General features: G+C 46.2%; 1 long non-coding RNA gene across 1 annotated transcript; it reads left to right on the top strand.

Annotated features, from left to right (window-relative positions):
* The first annotated feature begins 1,130 nt into the window (after positions 1–1,130).
* On the top strand, positions 1,131–5,883 carry LOC310744516. Its single transcript, XR_014539592.1, has 3 exons — positions 1,131–1,177; positions 3,658–4,321; positions 5,623–5,883. It is a non-coding gene; the product is annotated as an uncharacterized lncRNA (long non-coding RNA).
* Positions 5,884–7,108: the final 1,225 nt, after the last annotated feature.

Raw genomic sequence — 7,108 nt, 5'->3', positions numbered from 1 at the left:
AAGTCTGGGTAATGGGAGACGCACTACAAACAACTTCTTCTTGTTGCAGACACAGGCTTCCCCAAAAGAAACAAATCTCATTTTTTGGAGAGGTTTTTGAATAAAGCTTTCGAGCCGATAAAAAGGGAGCCTAGAGATGCTGGAAGCAGCCAGGAAAATGGCCAGATCCTTCCCATATACAGTGGTACCTTGGTTCTCAAATGCCTTGGTACTCAAACAACTTGGAACCCAAAGACTGCAAACCCGGAAGTAAGTGTTCCGGTTTGTGAACTTTTTTCGGAAGCCGAATGTGCTCCGTTTTGAGTGCCACGCTTCCGTTTTGAGTGTTACACTGACGATTTGAGTGCCACACTTCCATTTTGAGTGTTATGCTGAGGTCTGTCTGTTTTTGCTATTTATTTTGCATTTTTGTTTTTGCAGCTCTTTTTTGTGTGTGTTTGTGACTGTGTGGAACCCAGTTCAGCTACTGATTGATTGATTGTGTGACTTCAGTACATTGTTTATTGCTTTCATTTTATGAATCAATGGTCTCCTTAAATAGTAAAATTCATGTTAAATTGCTGTTTTAGGGGTTGTTTTTAAAAGCCTGGAACGGATTAATCTATTTTGCATTACTTTCTATGGGAAAGCGCGCCTTGGTTTTGGAACGCTTTGGTTTTGGAACAGACTTCTGGAACGGATTAAGTTTGAGAACCAAAGTACCACTGTATACTGTATTGGCCCAAATATAAGCCGCACCTTTAAAATTGGAGGGGGGAATAAAAAAAGAAAGAAAAAAGAACCGAATATAAGCCGCTCCATTCCTCGCTGCTCCTGGCTGCACACTGGGCAGGGTGGTGAGCCGCGCTGCGTTGCCGTGGCCTTTCCCTTCCTGGCCTTGGGGGAGAGGATGGGGGACTATGCGCGGGGCGGGTGCTGCTTTGCTGCACTCCTGGCACTGTCTGCCCCTTGCTCCTGGCTGCAAACAGTAAGGTCGCGAATATAAGCCGAACTTTAACTTTTCATGGTTGAAATTGGGGGGAAAAGTGAGGCTTATATTCAGGCCAATACGGTATATTTCTCAATCTGTTAGCTGCGGCTTTTTCAAACAAGCATTTCCTGGCATTCTCCTCTGGGTACACAGCAAAGGAAGTCGGACCACAGCAAGCCAGAAAAGGGAGCTGAACAAGGGCTCCAGGTATTTGTCAGTGGAATGAGACTGTGTGCATCTCTCAAGCACACTTTCTCTTCTCCACCCACGGGGGGGGGGGGAGGCTATGATGGTGGTTAGCTTGAGTACTGTGTGAAGGATCACTCAAGGCCGCCAACAAAAGAACGCCTGCAGAGGTGGCTGGTGTCTCTTGGGACTGGTGTCGTGGAAGACAGGGAACCGAGAGAGTAGATGCAGCCAGAGCCAATGAAAGGAACAAAATGCCTTCAAGTTTTCTCCCCACCCTCTTCCCTGATGAGTTCTACAATGGCAACACAGGCACTAAGGAAGAGAGGCGACCTGACAGGCTTTGAACGGATATGCAGCCGAGAGGAAAAAGTGGAGATTTTCTAGCCAGCGAGAGGAAGGTTCTTGCTGCTTTGCTGACAGCAAAGTGGCTGCGTTTCCCGGGACATTCCTTGAAAAACCTCCCCTTTAAATGAGTTTTGTGGTCCACTTTCTCTGTAGCCTGAGGCTGGTTGACCATTCCCTAGTGCCAAATGACCTCACATTCAGAGGCAAGCAACAGAAAGTGTTGCTACCGCTTATAACCTACCTCAGCAGTTGCTAGATCTAGGATAGGCATAACTATATCCTGTATACTAAAAGGAAACTCATTTGCTGAGTGCCAATCCTTATGTAGCCAAAACAACATCATTCATGCACAAGAACATGCTCCTTAAGGGGAGAAACGCGCCAAAAGAGCCCAGTGAGGAGTGAGCCTGCTCAGTGACCATGGGATGATGATTGACTGTTGGAGGAGGAATGGGAAACTAGGTGGTGGTGGAATGGAGTCTCTTAGAAGAGGGCATGGCTGGCTAGATGGCTGGCTGGAACTCTGAACAGGAGCCCTTGACACTTCAACATTTTGTTGCTGGGCCCACTTGTAATTGGAAGGCAAGCAAGTGAATAAGGAAAAGGACCAGATGAAAGGAAGCAACAAAGAAATGCCTGGGAAGAATGTGGTGAGCAAGGGTCTCAGTAGGAGGGAAAGCGAGCTGTGATGTAGGTGGGTGGGAAACAGGAAGCACCACATTTGAGGAAGAAAAGTGTGAGTAAAAAAAATAAAAATTAAATCACTGAATCATAAGATGTTTATGACCACAAAAGGTATATCCCATCTACTTAGATTTTAAAAATGCATGAAGATGATCCGCTCGCTTTCTGCGAAGGAGCTCTCGCAGCCAAAAATACATTATACAAAAATCAATATTCATCACCATGGGTTAGGCAACGGATGGTGAATCACCCTGCTGGTGTCTGTCTGTATGAGAATAGACTCTCTTTCCTTGGAGGCAGCATACATGCAAAATGTGATCCATGTGTAATAAAGGAAAGACAGGCAACAGAAGAACAAGTCAGACTATAAGTGAATGCTGAACGTGGACATATTTCAGTGAGGGGGGGGGGAAAAACTTTGATCTCTAATCTGAGGAAACTGGCATGAGGTTGGTGGGGATGGGCGACTCTTTGCAAAAATCGCTTGGCTGGCAAGCTGTACTAAATTCAGAGAAGTGCAGAACGTGAAGGATAGTCATGCTTTGATTCTCCTAACGTTTTGCAAAATGCGAACTGCCTTCAAAGTCGAATTGAATCAGATTTCTTCCCCCCACCCTTAGTGGCTGGTGCAGTGCAAATCTTGGACAACTTTGTGACAACAGAGGGTTGCCCAATGATGAACAATCTGCCAGTCTGTGTTTTTGGGGAGTCTGAATGTTCCTTTGTAAGTGGGCTTCATGAGTGAGCAACTGTGTACTCCCATGGGCCTAAACTGGTTTCAAATCAGGCACTCCAAGTTCATTCGCTTATGGACAGACACCAGATTCTCAATGGAAAGACCCTGCTATCTGAAATGAGTTGGGTCTCTGTCTCCCAATTCCAGGGGGATGGCTGACTACATGTGAATATTAGAGGCAATGCAGGTTAGGGCAAAGGTAGGTGACTTTTTCTGTTCAGGGTTGTGTTTCATCAGGTGGGATCCATCAAGAGCCATATTCCAGTGGTACCCAATTATTTATCTGCTCACCACTCTCATGAAATTAGGTCAGGGACCTTATGAAAACAGGCTGAGGGCCATAGGTTGCCCATCCCACAGGTGAGAGCATCAGACTCACGCAAAAGAGAGATCCATGTTCAGATTCCTACTTAGCAATAAACCTCAGTAGGTGGACTTCGAATAGTCGCTCTCTCTTTCAGCTTAGCCTACCTTGCAGCAATATGTTATATTTAAATAGTTTTGATATTTATTGTAAGCCACCCAGAGAACTTTATTTTGGGGGTGGGGTGTTGTACAAGCACCATTAAATAAATGAATGAATGTGTGTGTGGGATTTTAGGCTGCTTCCATGACCTTTTCAGTCTCTAATGGGAGGCATCTTTGATAGAACACCTATCATGAAAAGGATTTGGAAAACTGAGCTTACTTTTTCCTCTTCCGTTATTTGTTTTTCTCTCTTCTCTACCAATAGCCTACTTCCTTCAACTTCCAGAACATCCTTTAGGCTGCCTTAAGGCAGGAGTGAGCAGACTTCAGACTTCTGGGATCTACTTTGCCTATTAGGAGAATCCCAAGATTCACCAAAACCAAAGACAGGTGCAAAAGACAAGGAACCGAAGAATTTTGCAGCGAGGAATTTATTTTGTTCTGTGTACCAGAACTTGGATGGAGTCCTTTCACACAAAAATCCACCCCTAGTTCTCACCTTGAGTGTTTGGTTCCACCCCCTGCCCCATCTGAGCAGTGTAATTCAGGGCACGAGAGATTAAATTTTGTCACTGTTGCTGTTGTTAAACAATTGGGGGGAAAATGCTTGCAGATCTACTGCAAATTAGAGAGCACCAGTATATCCCAGTCTACATTTTGCTCACCTTTGTGGAGGGTTGAATATTAAGACCTCCTGCTGGTTTTTGACCAAAGAAATTTGACCAAGGGATTTGAGGAGAAAGGGAATGGATTTAGCAGAACCCGCACTATGATCATAAATCTGCTTCTTCCTCTACCCCCAAACTAAGTCCCTTCAGCTGCCAGAGCAGCCACTGATCCCTTCTCTGGATCTCAGCCATGAGAGGTGGATCTGTGTGAGCCTGGAGCCCTTGGGCTTGATCTGAAGTTTCAGCTGCCCATTCCATAAAGTAAGGTTGCTGTTCTATGCATGCCAACTTGGGAATATTTGAATTCAGTAGGACTGCCTTCTGGGTAAACATGCATAAGGGTTAGGCTGTAGGTTTCATATGCAGCCCAACCCATTGGACTATGTTGAAAGGGCAAGGAGTTTAACCCTTTCCCCCACCACCTCAATGCCATTACAATCCTGACAACACCACACACACACCTTTCCTAAAGCTGCTATTCGGCTTCCATTGGTGCCAGTACATTCCTATATTACTTCATGCCACAAATTGCAGCACTTCAGTTTATGAAATCTGAAGATGTTCCTTTGTTAGCCCTGGAACAGAATGGTGTGAAACAGCCATTAAAAGCCTTCCTATGCTAAAGGAAGAGGACCGGTATACAGAAATCCATTACTGAATATACAGTTTGGGGAAAATTCAAGCTCAGATGAAGTTCCCAAACTGTTTCCTGTAACTTTCATAATGATAAAACTTAACCATGTTAATAATCTTTGGGGATCTTTTCAAGGAAGAAACACCACAGTTTCTCTAGAATTATAGACTTTGTTAAGGATGACACTCTGGCTTAATTTGAAACATTAAGTGAACCATTACAATGCAGGGAAACATAACGTTTCCCTCCATGTTTCACATTAGGCATATTATTCAAGATATAATGAGAGTGTTCAGTGATGGCAGAGTTCAGCTGACCTCCTCAGGAGCCATATATAAGAGGAACACTATCAACATTTTATATTCTTCTTGGTAGAAATAAAAAAAAAGTGGTAGAAAAAAGTGTTTAAGATGAAAGGGGAAATGTCCAAGGCTTTTGGAAATATCAGAATCTATGTGGTTCTCAAGGGAAATCCCTTTAAAGGGCTGCATAAATCAGGGGGCGGGGCCTGGGACCTCAGGCCCGCGGTTTAGATGCGGCCCTCCAGTCATCCCTATCTGGCCCTCAAGACGTTCCCCAGGCCACACCTCTCAGTGGCCCTGCTTCGCACCCTCCTTGAGTAATTTTACCTGGCTGGAATGCGTCCTTGAACTCTGATAATGCTTCTTGCTTGCCTGTATGGAAAGGCATGTGTTGAGTGGGTAGAAATTAACAAGATTAATTACCCACCCCTCACTAGAAGGTGGATACTGAGGAATACTGAGGAATGGGCACCAGGAGAAGCTGAGTTGGAGACTGGCTTGGAAGAAAGGATTTGTGATCTGGGGGAGTCAAGAGGTGAGAGGCAGAGGCAGGAGGAGCTGAATGACTGGAGAGTGAAGAACAGGTGCAAGAGCCAGGTCACACTGATTATTTTTGTACACCACAGCTGCTGCGAGGACTTTGTTGGCCCCAAAAATGGAAATCACAAGAAATTCCTACTATTGTGGAGTGGCAGGCGAAAGTGATGGATTATGAGGAGTTAGCCAAACTGACCGGCAGAATTCGGGACCAGGACGACCAGAAATTCCAGGATAATTGGAGTAAATTTACTCTTTATCTACAGGAGAACTGTAAAAACTTAAAGACGCTAGCAGGACTGAAGTAACTCCTACAATGTAGATAAGATGTTAAAAATTAAAATATGCGATTGGATTTGATAAGGGCGGGTGGCGCTGTGGGTAAAACCACAGTGCCTAGGACTTGCTGATCGCATGGTCGGCGGTTCGAATCCCCGCGGCGGGGTGAGCTCCCGTCATTCGGTCCCAGCTCCTGCCCACCTAGCAGTTTGAAAGCACCCTTAAGTGCAAGTAGATAAATAGGTACCGCTTTATAGCGGGAAGGTAAACGGCGTTTCCGTGTGCTGCGCTGGTGCTGGCTCGCCAGTTGCAGCTTCGTCACGCTGGCCACGTGACCCAGAAGTGTCTTCGGACGGCGCCGGCTCATGGCCTCTTGAGCGAGATGAGCATGCAACCCTAGAGTCGGACACGACTAGCCCGTATGGGCAGGGGTGCCTTTACCTTTTTACCAGCTGAAGGGAAGGAGGGAAGTCGCAATCTCGGCAGAGCAAAAAGGTTTATATGTTGATGAATGTATTGTAAGAATGATTGTGTAAAGAAAATAATAAAAAATTATTGGGGCGGGGGGAGAAAACAAAAGTGTTAGGTCAGGCTGTTGCAGGAGGTAGGAGGGTGGGAGACATCAGTCAAGGGCTTCCACAACTCCTCCTTCTGCTACTCCCACCTCCCCTGCTCCACTGTCTCTCAGGACCAGGTTAGGATTGAAGAGGGAGGAGCAGGTGGAGGCTACATGCAGGCGTAGTCTTCGCCTGCTTGCATGCAGCTCAGGTGGGAGAGACAGTGGCGTAGCGTGGGGGGTGCAGGGGGGGCCAGCCGCACCGGGTTCAACATCTGGGGTTAGGGCAAATCCACAGGTTAGGGGGCGCAAATCCACGGGTTAGGGGGCGCAAATCCACAGGTTAGGGGGCCCAAATTACTCGCCTTGCCCCGGGTGCTGACAACCCACGCTACGCCACTGGGGAGAGATGCAAAAGTTGAGGTTGGGGGCGGGGCCTCTCTGTTGCAACCACTTCCTCCCTGGGTGCACACCTAGGAGTAGCTGAGAGACGTGGGACTGATGGACATGCCTTTCCTTAACTTGGAAATGTGCTTTCGACAATAAAGAGTTAATTCCTCGCTCTGGATATTCCTTGCCTAAAAGCCCTGTAACATTTATGACTGTTTAAAATGGATGCGCTGTACATCGATCATGGTACCATCTACTCATTTAGCAGGTTACAGGGGGGAGAGCTTACACAATTTACATTCTATATGCACAGATTCCAGTCAAAATGGAATGACTTCTTGCAATCATCT

This window comes from Podarcis filfolensis (genome assembly GCF_964270895.1).
Source record: "Podarcis filfolensis genome assembly, chromosome: 11".
Taxonomy (NCBI): domain Eukaryota; kingdom Metazoa; phylum Chordata; class Lepidosauria; order Squamata; family Lacertidae; genus Podarcis; species Podarcis filfolensis.
The sequence above is the reverse complement of the archived record's forward strand: the minus strand, read 5'-3'. Positions and strand labels throughout refer to the sequence as shown.